General features: G+C 36.8%; 1 protein-coding gene and 1 pseudogene across 8 annotated transcripts in view; one reads left to right on the plus strand and one right to left on the minus strand.

Moving 5' to 3' along the window:
- The window catches only part of FBXW11 (F-box and WD repeat domain containing 11), a 131,412-nt gene that overhangs the window by 55,094 nt on the left and 56,284 nt on the right, over positions 1 to 20,034 (minus strand). The window lies entirely within an intron of this gene.
- On the plus strand, positions 678 to 18,802 carry LOC103015357 (heterogeneous nuclear ribonucleoproteins A2/B1-like; annotated as a pseudogene).

The raw sequence follows: 20,034 nt of genomic DNA on the forward strand, positions 1-20,034 counted from the left end.
CTCCCTGACAGAAAATTTAAAAAGATAATCCTGGCACTTAATATGGGCTCCTTTAGTCAAATTTAACCTCCACAGGACAGAGGTGTTTGACTGTTTTATTCATTCTGTATTCTTAGCATTTAGAATAACTCCTGACACACTACTTAAGTACAGAAGTATAATAAATATCTACTAATAATATTATCTATAGTTATAACAATCTTCCTGTTAATTGTAAAGGCCAAAACTGTAATTTTGTTTCTGCTTACTCCTTTTCCATATTTTCCAAACTGTCTACAATGAGCAAGGATTCAAAATGTAGGGGAAGAAAAACATGCAACACCATTTCTGGTCCTCACAGAAAGTAGCAAGAAATAAAATCTATTTTCAGAAAGGCAGTCACCCTTATCACCTCCAAAGTATTCATTTACCTAGGTAAAAGAAGAACATCTCATTAATTATTTGACTGTTTAAAAAGGTCCAAAAGAAGCACAGACACAAGTCTGCTGGGTCTCCCTAAGAAAGCAGACAAGGAGTGGCAGCATGTGCACTTAAATGCTTCCTAGGGCTTAACACTTTGTAGAGAACTTTAAAGTAAAACTTGTAAAATGTTTCATATGCACTAAAGGAAGCCACAAAAAGAAGGTGCTTTAGAAGCGGTGACAGAAGAATGGCCAACAGATCCTGAGTTGTGAAGAATGGCGGAAGGCGTCAGTCTGCTGAAGTGTAAAGAGCAGGCCTTCAGAGCCAGGAGTCCCCAGTGCAAATCCCAGGCTCTGCCAATTACAAACTGTGACTTCCGGTAAGTCACTTGACTTCTCTCTCAGATTCGGTTTCCTCTTTTATAGGACAGGGATAATATTGCCTATGTTGCAGGAATAGAAATAACATGTGCAAAGTACCTACAACATAACATTGCTCAGAGGGGTTAAAATAATACACCAGAAAAACATTTTTACTCTTTTGCTTCTACTATAAATCATTTTAAAAGAAACATGAAAGCATCTATCAGTGATGTCAGGCAAAGCTAGAGAAATATCATCCCACATCACAATCATTTCTCATATTACTGTGTTCAAGGGTAACTTAACAGACTCAGCAAAGATTTCAAACATGAAATCTACCCAAGAAATTGTAAAGCAATGAATTATATTGAATATTTATAATAAAAGTAGCTACCACTTATTGAGTACACTTTAGAGATTATATCATTTAATGAAAACTGGGGAAAGAAAACCAAAACCACCAAAAACTTAAAAGTAAGAGATGATGAATTTAACACAATACCAATCAAAACTCCAGCAGGCTTTACCACCACCCCACCCACCCCACCCCACCCCACCCCACCCCACCCCCCAGCAAAATGAGCTGATTTTAAAATTCATATGGAAATATACAGAATGAAGGCAATCTGGAAGAACAAAGTAAGAGAATTTACACTACGAAATATCAAGATCTAAAATGTAGCTATTGTAACAAAGAGAGTGTTATATAGGAATAAAAGTAGACAAATTGATCAACAGAACAAAATAGCATCCAAACTCAGATTCACACATATGAGTTCACTTGACTAAACACTAAGGCAACACTTCAGTGCAGTGGAGAAAAAATGCTCTTTTCAATAAAAGACCGTATCAACCAGATATCCTTATATTTTGAGCCCCATTCTCTCACCAAGGGGGAAAAAAATCTATTCTAGATAGACTGCAGATCTAAATGTAAAAGGTAAGCTTTTAGAAGAAACCACAGAACATCTTCATGACCTTGGAATAGCTAAAGCTTTCGTAAACAGGACAAAGCAACTGCTAACCAGAAAGAAAAATCTGATAAATTGGATTATAATGAGGAATTTCTCTTCACTGAAAGCACCATTAAGAGACTGAAAAGAAGATTAAAATGTTCTAAAACTGATTTATGGTGATGGTACAACACTGAACTGCATACTTGAAATGGATGAATTTTATGATATGCAAAATATATCTCAATTTTTTTAAGGAATTAAATTTAAAAGAAAAAAGGCAACCCACAAAGTGAGAGATTGATTATATATCCAGAACATTAAAAAACAAACAAACCCTCACTTCAAATCAATAAGGAAAGCAAGCACATACACCCGCCCCCCCCCCCCGCTAAAAAAAGGTGAAACACTTATACGAGCACTTCACAAAAGAAAATATCCAAATTAAGTTAAAAAATGAAAATTCAACCAAAGTGCTGTCATCCAGAAACAACCATTTGCATTTTGGAACACAGGTTGAAAACTATAGATATATAAAAGAAAACTGTTTGAAGCAGGCTTTCCAGTAGAACTGCTTTTCACATGTGTCAGATATCTTTCCATATCACTGTAGACCTTTATTTTCATTTTTAATGCCAACAGTTTACATCATCTTATAATTTATTTACTCAATACAGGTAAGTAATGAACATCTAAACTTTCTACTGTCACATGCAACACTACAATTAACCTTTATGCCTACTTTGAATAACTGCCTCTTTCGATCAAATTCCCAGGATTGGTGAATCCATGAGAATGTGTATTTAATAAATGGATGTCTGAACAGAATTTAATTTCCTTTGTTTAATCATTTCTTTTCATCAGAATAGACTTCATATTACAAGTTATTAAATCTAATGGTCAATTCTCATTGCTCACATTTCTGGACCTATCAACAAGATTGAGCATTCCCTCCTTCGTGATATACCTCAATCACTTGGCTTCCAGGACTCTGCATTCACCTAGTTCATTCACCACAAGAAACGTTAAAGATTTTCAGACAGAAGAAAAATGAAACCAGAAGAAAACTTGATTCTAATGAAGGGATGCAGAGATAAATGAAGAGAAAAATGGTAAAAATGACAATATTTATAAAATAATTTTTTCTTTTTAAATTTCTTTAAAATATGATTGACTACCTGAGAAGTTCAAAATGCTGCTCAATGATATTAAACAAACCACAAATAAATGGAAAGGCATCTTTTAGCCATGAATTTCAAGACTTAATATTGTTAAGATGTCAATACTACCCAAAGCAATCTACAGATTCAATGCAATCCCTATCAAAATTCCAACAGAATGTTTTGCAGATATAGGAAAGCCCATTCTAAAATTCATACAGAATCTCAAGGGACCCCGAATAGCCAAAGTAATCTTGAAAAACAACATTGGCGGCCTCACATTTTCTGATTTCAAAACTTATTACAAAGCTATAGTACTCGAAACAGCATGGTACTGGCATAAAGACAGACATACAGACCAATTGCAGTAGAGAGCCCAGAAATAAATCCTCACATACAAGGTCAAATGATTTTTGACAAAGGTACCAAGATCATTCTATGGGGAAAGAACAGTCTTCTCAACAAACACTATTGGAAAAACTGGATATACACATGCCAAAGAATAAAGTTGGGCCCTTACCTGGTAACATATATAAAAATTAACTCAAAATGGGTCAAAGATCCAAATGTAAGAGCTAAAACTACAAACCTCTTAGAAGAAAAGATAAAGGAAAAGCTTCATGACATTGGATTTGGCAATGATTTCCTGCACGTGATACCAAAAGCACAGGCAACAAACATAAAAATATATAAATCAGACTATATCAAAATTTAAAACTGCTGTGCATCAAAGAGTATAATCAAAAGAGTGAAAAGGCAACCTATGAAATGGGAAAAAATATTTGCAAGTCATATATCTGATAAGGGATTAAGATCCAGAATATATAAAGAACTCCTACAACTAAACAGCAAAAACAAACAAACTGATTCAAAATGGGCAAAAGCCTTGAATAGACACTTCTCCAAGAAGATATACTAATGGCCAAAAAGCTTATGAAAAGATACTCAACATCACTAATGATTAAGGAAATGCCAATCAAAACCACTATGAGATATCACCTCACACCTATCAGAATGACTACTATCAAAAAATCAGAAAATAACAAGTGCTGACAAGGATGTGGAGAAACTGGAACCCTTGTACATTGCTGATAGGAATGTAAAATGGTATAGCTGCTATGGAAAACTGAAAGGTGGTTCCTCAAAAAATTAAAAATAGAATTACCACATGATCCAGCAAGACCACTTCTGGGTCTATATCCAAAAGAATTAAAAGAAGGGTCTCAAAGAAATATTTATACACTTATGTTCATATAGCAGCATTATTCACAATAGCCAAAACGTGGAAACAACCCAAATGTCCATTGAAGAATGAAATGCTAAACAAAATACTGTATAAACATGCAGTAGAATATTATTCAGCCTTAAGAAGAAAGGAAATTCTTATACATGCTATAACGTGGATGAATCTTAAGGACATTATGCTAAGTGAAATAAGTCAGTTATAAAAAGACAAATACTGTACAATTCCACTTATGTGCAGTATCTAGAGCAGTCAGATTCATAGAAACAGAAAGTAGAATGGTTGTGCCTGCTTTGCCAGGGGAAATGAGAAGTGGTTATTTAATGAATAGGAAAAAGTTCTCAAGATTGGTTGCAATGCATAACATTGTATAACATTACTGAACTATATACTTAAAAACAGTCAAAAATGGTAAAATGTATGCTGTATTTTACCACAGTTTTTAAAAAACCTTTTTAAGTGTTGACTGAAAATGACTTTACCAATATTTTCTTTCAGTTTTATTGAGATATAACTGACATATAGCAATGTGTAAGTTTAAGTGTACAGCATAATGATTTGACTTATATACATCATGAAATGATTACCACAATAAGTTTAGTGAAAATCCATCATCTCATACAAAATAAAGGAAACAGAAAAAATATTTTTTCCTTGTGATGAGAACTCTCAGGATTTACTCTCTTAACCACTTTCATATATAACATACAGCAGTGTTAATTATATTAATCATGTTATAATTACATTCCTAGTACTTATTTATCTTATAACTGGCAGTCTGTACCTTTTGACCACTGGCAGTTTGTACCTTTTGACCACATTCTCCCTCTCCATACCCTTGCCTCTGGTAACCACAAATCTGATCATGTTTTCTGTAAGTCTGTTTGTTGGTTTTTAAGTATAACTGACCTACAACACTAAAAATAAGTAAATAAACAGCTTCTGAAGTTATGCATTTATACACATACATATGACTCAGTAGTTAAAGCAAAAATAATAACAACATATAATGGAGTTTATAGCCTTTGTAGAAATAAAATGTAAGACAACAATAGCACCAAGGAGGGGAGGAAGGAAGGGGAAGTATTGAATATAGAGATGTAAGTTCTTTCTTCCACATACGTGAAGCGGTATCTTATCATTTCAAGACAGGCTGTGACAAGTTAAAGGCATGAACTGTAAACCCTACAACAACCATGAGAAAAAAAATTAAGCAAAAGAGGTTTAACTAATAAGCCAATGGTAAAGATGAAAATGGAATCACTCAAAAACTAAATTAATCCAAAAGAAGGCAGAAAAAAAGTGTAAAAAGGGAATAAAGAGCAGGTGGGACAAATAGAAAACAATAACAAGGGGGTAGATTTAACACCAAACATCTTAATAATTAGTTAAATGTAAGTGGTCAAAATACCCAAATAAAAGACAGAGATTGTGGAATTGGAGATAACTATATGCTATCTACAAGAAACCCACTTTAAACATAAAGAAACACTGGCTAAACCTAAAAGGACAGAAAAAGATAAATAACATCCAATGACTAATCAAAGGACATCTAGAGTGGCTATGTTATTATTGAACAAAATAGATTTTAGAAGAAGGAATGTAACCAGGGATGAAGTGACATATTTTCATAATGTTAAAGGGATCAATTTATTAAAACAATATAACAATCCTAAATGTATATGTCCTTGGCTAACAGTTTTAAAATACATGTTGAGGAGAAAACAATAACATACTCAAAGGAGAAAAAGACAAATCCAAATTTATATTTGGACACTTCAACACTCCTCTCTTAGTTATGCATACAACAAGTAGACAGAAAAGAGTAAAGATATGCAGGGCATGAATAACACCATCAGCTAACTTAACCTGACATTTATAGAACACTCTGCCCAACAAGGGAACACATTCTTTCCAAGTACAGACCAAACATGCAACAAGATAAATGCTATTCTAGGCCATAAAACAGGTTTCAATAAATTTAAAACAACTGAAATCATGCAAAATATGTACTGAGATGACAAAGAATTAATCCAAAATTAATCTAACAGAAAATCCCTAAATGTTTGGAAATTAAACAATGCATTACTAAACAACACATGGGTCAAAAAAGAAATCACAAGGAAAATTAGAAAATACTGTGAAGTAAATGAAAATGAAAACTCAACATATCAAACACTGTGGGATATAACTAAAGTGGTGCTTAGAGAGACTGACAGCATTAAATGCATGTATTAGAAAAGAAAAAAATGGTCTTCAAAGCAATAATCTAAGCTTCCCCCACAAAAAAACTAGAAAATTAGTGAATTAAACCCAAAATAAGCAGCAGGAAGGAAATAATAAAGATGAAATTCAAAATTAGTACACTACAAAACAGAAAAACAATAAGGAAAAAAATTAGTGAAACCAAAAGTCATGTCTTTGAAACAATCAACAAAATTGACAAACTTCTAGCTAGACTGACAAGGAGAAAATTATATAAGAATCATTTCCAATCTCAGAAATAAAAGTGGGAACATGAATACAGATCCTATAAACATTAAAGGAAAACAAGGAAATATTACAAATTTGTACTAATACATTCCACAACTCAGATAAGAGGGACAAAGTCCTTAAAAGATACACAAATACTCACACAAGAAGAAATGGAAAACCTCAATAGCCCTATAGCTATAAAAGAAACTGGTTTCAGTGGTGAATTTTATTTAGTATTTAAGGAAGAAACAGTATCAATTTTATATAAACTCTTCCAAAAAGCACATGAAAAGGGAACATCCCCAACTATATTTTGAGGTCAGATTACCTTGATAACAAACATCTGCCAGTGACCAGTCCCTTCCATCAGGAAACTTGCACAAGCCTCTTAGATAGCGTCATCCACCAGAGGGCAGACAGCAGAAGCAAGAAGAACTACAATCCTGCAGCCTGTGGAGCAAAAACCACATTCACAAAAAGACAGAAGAGATGAAAAGGCAGAGGGATATGTACTAGATGAAGGAACAAGATAAAACCCTAGAAGAACAACTAAATGAAGTGGGGATAGGCAACCTTCCAGAAAAAGAATTCAGAATAATGATAGTGAAGATGATCCAGGACCTCGGAAAAAGAATGGAGGCAAAGATTGAGAAGATGCAAGAAGTGTTTAACAAAGATCTAGAAGAATTAAAGAACACACAAACAGAGATGAACAATACAATAACTGAAATGAGAAATACACTAGAAGGAATCAATAGCAGAATAACTGAGGCAGAAGAACGGATAAGTGACCTGGAAGACAGAACGGTGGAATTCACTGCTGCGGAACAGACTAAAGAAAAAAGAATGAAAAGAAATGAAGACAGCCTAAGAGACCTCTGGGACAACATTAAACGCAACAACATTTGTATTATAGGGTACCAGAAGGAGAAGAGAGAAAGAAAGGACCCAAGAAAATATTTGAAGAGATTATAGTTGAAAACTTCCCTAACATGGGAAAGGAAAGAGCCACCCAAGTCCAGGAAGTGCAGGGTCCCATACAGAATAAACCCAAGGAGAAACACGCTGAGACACACAGTAATCAAACTGGCAAAAATTAAAGACAAACAAAAATTATTGAAAGCAGCAAGGGATAAATGACAAAAAAAAAATACAAGGGAGGAGATTAACCAAGATGGCGGAGTAGAAGGACGTGCTCTCACTCCCTCTTGCGAGAGCACCAGAATCACAACTGGCTGCTGGACAATCATCGACAGGAAGACACTGGACTTCACCAAGGAGGATACCCCCACGTCCAAGGACAGAGGAGAAGCCACAGTGAGACGGTAGGAGGGGCACAATCAGAGTAAAATCAAATCCCATAACTGCTGGGTGGGTGACTCACAGACTGGCGAACACTTATACCACAGAAGTCCACCCACTGGAGTGAAGGTTCTGAGCCCCATGTCAGGCTTCCCAACCTGGGGGTCCGGCAACGGGAGGAGGAATTCATAGAGAATCAGACTTTGAAGCCTAGTGGGAATTGATTGCAGGACTTCGACAGGACTGGGGGAAACAGAGACCCCACGCTTGGAGGGCGCACACGGAATAGTGTGCGCATCGGGACCCGGGGAAAGGAGCAGTGACCCTGGGGGAGACTGAACCAGACCTACCTGCTAGTGTTGGAGGGTCTCCTGCAGAAGCAGGGAGTGGCTCTGTTTCACCGTGGGGACAAGGACACCGGCAGCGGAGGTTCTGGGAAGTACTCCTTGGCGTGAGCCCTCCCAGAGTCTGCCATGAGCCCCATCAAAGAGCCCAGGTAGGCTCCAGTGTTAGGTTTCCTCAGGCAAAACAACCAACAGGGAGGGAACCCAGCCCCACCCATCAACAGTCAAGTGGATTAAAGTTTTATGGAGCTCTGACCTCCACAGCAACAGTCAGCTCTACCCACCACCAGAGCCTCCCATCAAGCCTCTTAGAGAGCCTCAACCACCGGAGGACAGACAGCAGAAGCAAGAAAAACTACAATCCTGCAGCCTGTGGAACAAAAATCACATTTACAGAAAGATAGACAAGATGAAAAGGCAGAGGGCTATATACCAGATGAAGGAACAAGAAAAAACCCCAGAAAAACAACTAAATGAAGTGGAGATAGGCAACCTTCCAGAAAAAGAATTCAGAATAATGATAGTGAAGATGATCCAGGACCTCGGAATAAGAATGGAGGCAAAGATTGAGAAGATGCAAGAAATGATTAACAAAGACCTAGAAGAATTAAAGAACAAACAAACAGAGATGACCAATACAATAACTGAAATGAAAACTACACTAGAAGGAATCAATAGCAGAATAACTGAAGCAGAAGAACGGATAAGTGACCTGGAAGACAGAATGGTGGAATTCACTGCTGCGGAACAGACTAAAGAAAAAAGAATGAAAAGAAATGAAGACAGCCTAAGAGACCTCTGGGACAACATTAAACGCAACAACATTCCCATTATAGGGGTCCCAGAAGGAGAAGAGAGAGAGAAAGGACCAGAGAAAATATTTGAAGAGATTATAGTCGAAAACTTCCCTAACATGGAAAAGGAAATAGCCACCCAAGTCCAGGAAGCGCAGAGAGTCCCACACAGGATAAACCCAAGGAGAAACACGCTGAGACACATAGTAATCAAATTGGCAAAAATTAAAGACAAAGAAAAATTATTGAAAGCAGCAAGGGAAAAACGACAAATAACATACAAGGGAACTCCCATAAGGTTAACAGCTGATTTCTCAGCAGAAACTCTACAAGCCAGAAGGGAGTGGCATGAGATACTTAAAGTGATGAAAGGGAAGAACATACAACCAAGATTACTCTACCCATCAATAATCTCATTCTGATTCGATGGAGAAATCAAAAGCTTTACAGACAAGCAAACGCTAGGAGAATTCAGCACCACCAAACCAGCTCTACAACAAATGCTAAGGAACTTCTCTAAGTGGGAAACACAAGAGAAGAAAAGGACCTACAAAAACAAACCCAAAACAATTAAGAAAATGGTCATAGGAACATACATATCGATAATTACCTTAAACGGCAATGGATTAAATGCTCCAACCAAAAGACACAGGCTTGCTGAATGGATACAAAAACAAGACCCATATATATGCTGTCTACAAGAGATCCACTTCAGACCTAGGGACACATACAGACTGAAAGTGAGGGGATGGAAAAAGATATTCCATGCAAATGGAAATCAAAAGAAAGCTGGAGTAGCTATACTCATATCAGATAAAATAGACTTTAAAATAAAGAATGTTACAAGAGACAAGGAAGGACACTACATAATGATCAAGGGATCAATCCAAGAAGAAGATATAACAATTATAAATATATATGCACCCAACATAGGAGCATCTCAATACATAAGGCAACTGCTAACAGCTATAAAAGAAGAAATCGACAGTAACACAATAATACTGGGGGACTTTAACACCTCACTTACACCAAAGGAAAGATCATCCAAAATGAAAATAAATAAGGAAACAGAAGCTTTAAATGACACAATAGACCAGACAAGATTTAATTGATATTTATAGGACATTCCATTCAAAAACAGCAGATTACACATTCTTCTCAAGTGCGCACGGAACATTCTCCAGGATAGATCACACCTTGGGTCACAAATCAAGCCTCAGTAAATTTAAGAAAATTGAAATCATATCAAGCATCTTTTCTGACCACAACGCTATGAGATTAGAAATGAACTACAGGGGAAAAAACCGTAAAAAACACAAACACATGGAGGCTAAACAATACGTTACTAAATAATCAAGAGAACACTGAAGAAATCAAAGAGGAAATCAAAAAATACCTAGAGACAAATGACAATGAAAACACGACGACCCAAAACCTATGGGATGCAGCAAAAGCGGTTCTAAGAGGGAAGTTTATAGCTATACAAGCCTACCTCAAGAAACAAGAAAAATCTCAAATAAACAATCTAACCTTACACCTAAAGGAACTAGAGAAAGAAGAACAAACCAAACCCAAAGTTAGCAGAAGGAAAGAAATCATAAAGAGCAGAGCAGAAATAAATGAAACAGAAACAAAGAAAACAATGACAAAGATCAATAAAACTAAAAGCTGGTTCTTTGAGAAGATAAACAAAATTGATAAGCCATTAGCCAGACTCATCAAGAAAAAGAGGGAGAGGACTCAAATCAATAAAATTAGAAATGAAAAAGGAGAAGTTACAACGGACACCGCAGAAATACAAAGCATCCTAAGAGACTACTACAAGCAACTCTATGCCAATAAAATGGACAACCTGGAAGAAATGGACAAATTCTTAGAAAGGTATAACCTTCCAAGACTGAACCAGGAAGAAATAGAAAATATGAACAGACCAATCATAAGTAATGAAATTGAAACTGTGATTAAAAATCTTCCAACAAACAGAAGTCCAGGACCAGATAGCTTCACAGGTGAATTCTATCAAACATTTAGAGAAGAGCTAACACCCATCCTTCTCAAACTCTTCCCAAAAAATGCAGAGGAAGGAACACTCCCAAACTCATTCTATGAGGCCACCATCACCCTGCTACCAAAACCAGACAAAGATACTACAAAAAAAGATTACAGACCAATATCACTGATGAATATTGATGCAAAAATCCTCCACAAAATACTAGCAAACAGAATCCAACAACACATTAAAGGAATCATACACCATGATCAAGTGAGATTTATCCCAGGGACGCAAGGATTCTTCAATATACACAAATCAATCAATGTGATACACTATATTAACAAGTTGCAGAAGAAAAACCATATGATCATCTCAATAGATGCAGAAAAAGCTTTTGACAAAATTCAACACCCATTTATGATAAAAACTCTCCAGAAAGTGGGCACAGAGGGAACCTACCTCAACATAATAAAGGCCATATACGACAAACCCACAGCAAACATCATTCTCAATGGTGAAAAACTGAAAGCATTTCCTCTAAGATCAGGAACAAGACAAGGATGTCCACTATCACCACTATTATTCAACATAGTTTTGGAAGTCCTAGCCACGGCAATCAGAGAAGAAAAAGAAATAAAAGGAATACAAATTGGAAAAGAAAAAGTAAAACTGTCACTGTTTGCGGATGACATGATACTATACACAGAGAATCCTGAAGATGCCACCAGAAGACTACTAGAGCTCATCAATGAATTTGGTAAAGTTGCAGGATACAAAATTAATGCACAGAAATCTCTTGCATTCCTATATACTAATGATGAAAAATCTGAAAGAGAAATTAAGGAAACATTCCCATTCACCACTGCAACAGAAAGAATAAAATACCTAGGAATAAACCTACCTAGCGAGACAAAAGACCTGTATGCAGAAAACTATAAGACACTGATGAAAGAAATTAAAGATGATACAAACAGATGGAGAGATATACCACGTTCCTGGATTGGAAGAATCAATATTGTGAAAATGACTGTACTACCCAAAGCAATCTATGCATTCAATGCAATCCCTATCAAATTACCAATGGCATTTTTTACAGAACTAGAACAAAAAGTCTTAAAATTTGTATGGAGACACAAAAGACCCCGAATAGCCAAAGTGGTCTTGAGGGAAAAAAACGGAGCTGGAGGAATCAGACTCCCTGACTTCAGACTATACTACAAAGCTACAGTAATCAAGACAATATGGTACTGGCACAAAAACAGAAATATAGATCAATGGAACAGGATAGAAAGCCCAGCGATAAACCCACGCACCTATGGTCAACTAATCTATGACAAAGGAGGCAAGGATATACAATGGAGAAAATACAGTCTCTTCAATAAGTGGTGCTGGGAAAACTGGACAGCTACATGTTAAAGAATGAAATTAGAACACTCCCTAACACCATACACAAAAATAAACTCAAAATGGATTAGAGACCTAAATGTAAGACAAGATACTATAAAACTCTTAGAGGAAAACATAGGAAGAACACTCTTTGACATCAATCACAGCAAGATCTTTTTTGATCCACCTCCTAGAGTAATGGAAATAAAAACAAAAATAAACAAATGGGACCTAATGAAACTTCAAAGCTTTTGCACAGCTAAGGAAACCATAAACAAGATGAAAAGACAACCCTCAGAATGGGAGAAAATATTTGCAAAAGAATTAACGGACAAAGGATTAATCTCCAAAATATATAAACAGCTCATGCAGCTCAATATTAAAAAAACAAACAACCCAATCCAAAAATGGGCAGAAGACCTAAATAGACATTTCTCCAAAGAAGACATACAGATGGCCAAGAAGCACATGAAAAGATGCTCAACCTCACTAATTATTAGATAAATGCAAATCAAAACTACAATGAGGTATCACGTTACACCAGTTAGAATGGGCATCATCAGAAAATCTACAAACAACAAATGCTGGAGAGGGTTTGGAGAAAAGGGAACCCTCTTGCATTGTTTGTGGGAATGTAAATTGATACAGCCACTATGGAGAACAGTATGGAGGTTCCTTAAAAAACCTAAAAATAGAATTACCATATGACCCAGCAATCCCACTACTGGGCATATACCCAGGGAAAACCATAATTCAAAAAGACACATGCATCCCGATGTTCACTGCAGCACTATTTACAATAGCCACGTCATGGAATCAACCTAAATGCCCATCAACAGACGAATGGATAAAGAAGGTGTGGTACATATATACAATGGAATATTACTCAGCCATAAAAAGGAACGAAATGGGGTCATTTGTAGAGAGGTGGATGGATGTAGAGACTGTCATACAGAGTGAAGTAAGTCAGAAAGAGAAAAACAAATATCGTATATTAACGCACATATGTGGAATCTAGAAAAATGGTACAGATGAACCGATTTGCAGCAGAAATTGAGACAGAGATGTAGAGAACAAACGTATGGACACCAAGGGAGAAAGCGGTGGGGGGTGGGGGTGGGGGTGTGATGAATTGGGAGATTGGGACTGACATGTATACACTGATGTGTATAAAATGGATGACTAATAAGAACCTGTATAAGAAAATAAATAAAATTTTTAAAAAAATCTATCAATATCAGAAGAAAAAAAAAAAAAAAGACCAGTACATGATTGTTGTAGATATTATACTACATTCATCTGAACTAGAAACTTAAAATTGGTGAATTTTATTATATATATAACTACACATCAAAAAAGTTAACTTTTTAAAAAATTTAAGCGCTACACAAAAACAAAAACTTTCCCACAAAGCAAACTCAAGCCCTAAATGGCTTTATTGATAAATACTATCAAACATTTAAGGAAGAAATAACAGTAATCTTTCCCAAACTCTTTTTAGATATAGAGAGGGTAATTCATTTTATTAGGCTAATCATAATGCTAAAACCTGAGAAAAGACATTATCAAAAAAGGAAGTATTGACCAATTACCTTCAGGTAAAAAGATTAAAATACCCTCAACCGAATATTAGCAAATCAAATATAAAATTATATAAAAATGATAATACATCATGATCAGTTGGGGCTTTCCCAGAATTAAAGATTAGCTGAACATTCAAAAAAATCAATGTAATACACCATATTAAGAGAATAAGAAAAGTTATATGATGATTTCAATAGATGCATTTAGGGCATATAACAAAATTCAAAATGCGCTCATGATTAAAAAACTCTCACGTAACTTCCTCAATGTGATAAAGGATATATATTTTAAAAACCTATAGCTAATATCATACTTAATGGTCAAAAATGAAACACTTTCCACTGTACTCAAAAACAAAAGTAGAATATCCATTGTCACACTTCTATTCAATACAAATTTCACTAGTTATAGCCAGTGCAATAAATCAAGAAAAAGAAATAAAAAGCATAAATATCAGAAAGCATCCAGATGGCATGACTATCTAGGCAGAAAATCCAAAGAGTGTACAAAACAAAACAAGTAGAACTAATATGCGATGTTGGCAAAGTCACAGGATAAAAAAAATAAAAAGAACGAACGAAGCTACACAAAACTCAAGCCCTCAGCATAAGTAGAAGGAACAGAAAATAAGTAGAAAAAGAAATACTTAGATCCTAGGACGCCCATATGTTCCTACCATAAGCCTTCATGAAGAGCAAGAGTAGTCCAGGATAACTGTGCAAAAGAAAAAAAAGAGGGAAACAAGCAGCAGACTGAAGACTGACATAAAATCCCATTAAGCATGAAAATACTGAGAAAGAGTTTTGATAGGTCAGAGTTGATTACAAATTTGGGACTCAAAAGAGGATTCGAGATGCAAAGAAATTGTCTTCCAGGCACCACTCTTTAAGGAAAAACAGTGTAAAAGGAAAGGCAAATGGAGGGAGCACTTCAACTTGATAAAGAACATCTACAAAAAACCCATAGCTGACATCATACCTAATGGCAAAAAACTTTAAGTTTTCATGCTAAGGAACAATGCAAGGATGTCCCCTCTCATCACTGTTTTTCAACATTGTAGTGGGAGTCCTAGCTAATGCAATATGACACAACAAGGAAATAAAAAGAATACATATCAGGAAGGAAGAAAACTGTCTTTGTTCACAGATGCCATCATCATCTATGTAGAAAAAAAAAAAAAATGACCCCCAAACTCCTGGAACTAGTAATCAATTGTAGCAAGGTTGCAGGATGCAAGGTTAATATAAAGTCAATCACATTTCATATATACCAGCAATGAACAAGTGGAATTTAAAATTAAGAATACATTACCATTTACATTAGGACCCCACCAAAATGAAGTATTTAGGTATAAAGTTAACAAAATATGTATAAGATCTATACGAGGAAAACTATAAAACTCTGATGAAAGATATTAAAGAACGAAATAAAGGAGATATTCCATGTTCATAGATGGTAAGACTCATTATTGTCAAGATGTCAGTTCTTCCCACCTTGATCTAAATATTCAATGCAATCCCAATCAAAATTCCAGCAAGTTATTTTATGACTCTCAAACAAGCTAATTCTCAAGTTTACATGAAGAGGTAAAAGATCTAGAATAGAGAACACAATGTTAAAGGAATAGAAGAAAGTCAAAGAACTGACACTTCCTAACTTCAGGAATTACTATAAAGTAACACTAATCAAGATAGTGTGTGGTACTGCTGAAAGAACAGACAAACAGATCAAGAAAACAGAAGAGAGAGCCCGGAAACAGACCCATATAATCAGCTGATCTTTGACAGAGAAGCAAAGGCGATACAATGGAGCAAAGATAATCTTTTCAACAAACGGTACTGGAATAACATAGGAGAAAATCTAGGTGACCTTGGGTATAGTGATGACTTTTTAGATACAACACCAAAGGCACAGTCCATGAAAGAAATAATTGATAAGCTGGACTTCATTAAAATTAAAAACTTCTGCTCTGTGAAAGACAATATCAAAAGAGAATGAAAAAAAAGAGAGAGAGAGAGAAGCCACAGACTTGAAGAAAATATTTTCAAAAGACAAATCTGATAAAGGACTGTTAGCCAAAATAATACCAAAAAAAACCCCTTAAAACTTAATAATAAGATGAACAACACAAATTTTTAAATGGGCAAGACATGAACAGACACCTCAGCAAAGAATATATACAAATGGCAGTAAGCATATGAAAAGATGTTCACATCATATGTCATCATATATCAAATTAAAACAATGAGACACCACTACACACCTATCAGATGGCCAAAATCCAAAACATGGACAACACCAAATGCTGGTGAGGATACGGAGCAACAGGAATTCTCATTCACTACTAATGGGAATGGAAAATGGTACAACTACTTTGGAAATTCAGCAGTTTCTTACAAAACTAAACATACTCTTATCCGATCCAGCAATCACGCTTTTTGGTATTTACCCAAATAAATTGAAAACTTATGTCCACACAAAAACCTGCTCAGTGATGTTTACAGCGGCTTTATTGATAATAGCCAAAATTTGGAAGCAACCAGGATGTCCTTCCATAGGTGAATGGATAAACTGTGATATACACAGACAATGAAATATTATTTGGCACTAAACTGAAAGGAGCTTTCAAGCCATAAAAAGACATGAAAGAAACTCAGATAAGTATTAGTAAGTGAAAAAAGCCAATGTGAAATGGCTACATACTATATGATTCCCGTTATATGACATTCTGGAAAAGGTAAAACTATGGAGACAGTAAAAAATAATAGTGGTTGCCAGGGGTTAGCAGGAGAGAGGGAAGAATAGGCAGGGCACAGAGGATTTTTAGGGCAGTGCAACTATTCTGTATGGCACTATAATGGTAGATTCATGTTATTATACATGTGTTAAAACCGATGATGGGGCTTCCCTGGTGGCGCAGTGGTTGAGAATCTGCCTGCTAATGCAGGGGACACGGGTTCGAGCCCTGGTCTGGGAAGATCCCACATGCCGCGGAGCAGCTGGGCCCGTGAGCCACAATTGCTGAGCCTGCGCGTCTGGAGCCTGTGCCCCGCGACGGGAGGGGCCGCGATAGAGAAAGGCCCGCGCACCGCAATGAAGAGCGGTCCCCGCACCGCGATGAAGAGTGGCCCCCGCTTGCCGCAACTGGAGAAAGCCCTCGCACGAACCGAAGACCCAACACAGCCAAAAATAAATAAATAAAATAAATAAATAAGAAAATCCTTTAAAAAAAAAAAAAAAAAAAAAACCGATGATGATGTAGGTCCATGGATTGTAACAAATATACCACTCGGGTGCAGGATGTCAATAGTTGGGGAGGTCACGCCTGTGTAAGGACAAGAGATACATGGGTACGCAACAGCCTGACGTAGGGAAGACGCGTTAGTCAGGGGTAAGGTTCTAGAAAAGTGGCGGCAGCGGCTCAAGCGGCAGTGGCAGCAGCGCCGGGTCGCAAGTGGAGGTGCTCCTAGCGGTGCTGTTTCCCAAGCTGCGGCAGTTCTCACTACAGCGCCAGGACAAGGCCGGTTCGTGTTCGTCCGCGGAGATCTCTCTCATCACGCTCGGCTGCGGCCAATCAGGCTGAAGCAACTGAGTCCGCGATAGAGAGAGAAAAGGAACAATTCCGTAAACTCTTTATTGTGGCTTGAGCTTTGAAACTACAGAAGAAGGTTTGAGGAACTACTACGAGCAATGGGGAAAACTTACAGACCGTGTGGTAAAGAGGGATCCTGCAAGCAAAAGATCAAGAGGATTTGGTTTTGTAACGTTTTCATCCATGGCTGAGGTTGATGCCGCCATGGCTGCAAGACCTCATTCAATTGATGGGAGAGTAGTTGAGCCAAAACGTGCTGTTGCAAGAGAGGACTCTGGAAAGCCAGGGGCTCATGTCACTGTGAAGAAGCTATCTGTAGGTGGAATTAAAGAAGACACTGAGGAACATCATCTTAGAGATTACTTTGAGGAATATGGAAAAATTGAGACCATTGAGATAATTACTGATAGGCAGTCTGGAAAGAAAAGAGGCTTTGGGTTTGTTACTTCTGATGACCGTGATCCTGTGGATAAGACTGTGTTGCAGAAATACCATACTATCGATGGTCATAATGCAGAAGTAAGAAAGGCTTTGTCTAGACAAGAAATGCAGAAAGTCCAAAGTTCTAAAGGTGGAACAGGAGGCCACTTTGGTTTTGGAGATTCTCGTGGTGGTGGTGGTGGTGGAAATTTTGGACCAGGACCAGGAAGTAACTCCAGAGGAAGATCTGATGGATATGGAAGTGGTCGTGGATTTGGGGATGGCTATAATGGGTATGGAGGAGGGCCTGGAGGTGGCAATTTTGAAGGTAGCCCTGGTTATGGACGAGGAAGAGGAGGATATGGTGGTGGAGGACCTGGATATGGCAACCAGGGTGGGGACTACGGAGGTGGTTATGACAACTATGGAGGAGGAAATTATGGAAGTGGAAATTATAACCAGCAACCTTCTAACTACGAAGAGTGGAAACTTTGGTGGTAGCAGGAACATGGGGGACCATATGGTGGAGGAAACTATGGTCCAGGAGGGAGTGGGGGAAGTGGGGGTTATGGAGGGAGAAGCCAATATTGGGCTTCTTCCTATTTACCATGGGCTTCACTGTATAAATAGGAGAGGATGAGAGCCCAGAGGTAACAGAACAGCTTCAGGTTACTGAAGTAACAACGTTAAGGAAACTCTTATCTCAGTCATGCATAAATACACAGTGATATGGCAGAAGACACCAGAGCAGATGCAGAGAACCATTTTGTGAATGGATTGGATTATTTAATAACATTAGCTTACTGTAGAGGAAGGACTGTAAAAAAAAAAAAAAAAAAAAAAAAAGCTTTTGAGACAGTTTCTTAGCTCTTTAATTGTTTCTTTCTAGTGGTCTTTGTAAGAGTGTAGAAGCATTCCTTCTTTGATAATGTTAAATTTGTAAGTTTCAGGTGATGTGAAACCTTCTTTAAGATTTTTCTCAACGTTTTGAAAAGCTACTAGCCAGGATCATGGTGTAATAAGACGTAACGTTTTTCCTTTAAAAAAATTTAAGTCTGTGTGTAGAGTTAAGAAGCTGTTGTACATTTACGATTTAATAAAATAATTCTAAAGGAAAAAAATAAAAAGAGAGATATATGGGAACTGGGAACCCTCTATACTTTCTACTCAGTTTCAGGATAAAACTGCCCTAAAAAATTAAGTTTATTAATTAAAAAAAAAAAAAAAAAAGGAAAGGAAAAGCCAGTTGTCTTTTGGAAACCATACAGTTAAGGGAAAAAGAAATGGCAGGGGAGAGATTTTAAGATCCTGCAAGATTAAAGAATTTTTTGAAACATTGAAAGGATGCAAAGCCCTTCCTCCTCAATCTCCTGCTCCCTACCCCAAAACAAGACACCTAGTAAAGAAACTATGTTTTGGGGACTTCCCTGGCGATCCAGTGGTTAAGACTCCGTGCTTCCATTGAAGGGGACACGGGTTCGATCCCTGGTCTGGGAAATAAGATCCCACATGCCGTGTGGCGCAGCCAAAAAAAGAAAGAAAGAAAGAAACTATGTTTTGTTACACTGACAGAAGATGTTCTTAAACTAGGACTCATAAAATTAACCTCAAACTGCCAGTCCTGCCCCCCAAAATGTAGTGACATAAGCAAATCTTTATGTACACACACAAAAAAATTCAGCTAATGAAATCCCCACACATAAAAGAAGAAAGGACAGGGAGGGGCAGAAGAAAATGAAAACCTCAAATCAGTCTTTCCTAACTGGGGTTCTACAAGATAATTAAGCCCTACTGAGAGTGATTTTGGTAATTGTTCACTTAATTTTCCTAAGGATAGTACATAGATATTATCATTCTAGTTATACATAAGAAAAGTAAATTTATTATATACTACGTATGCCTTAGTGCATTATGGCATACTGCGCTTATGGAATGTGCCTGAAAAGAGTACTCCAAACTGAACTCAATATGCTTAAACAAATATTTGATGTTATTTTTTAAATGCCTTGAATCAGAAAGTCAAA

The sequence above is a fragment of the Balaenoptera acutorostrata genome, chromosome 2, assembly GCF_949987535.1.
Source record: "Balaenoptera acutorostrata chromosome 2, mBalAcu1.1, whole genome shotgun sequence".
NCBI classification, from domain to species: domain Eukaryota; kingdom Metazoa; phylum Chordata; class Mammalia; order Artiodactyla; family Balaenopteridae; genus Balaenoptera; species Balaenoptera acutorostrata.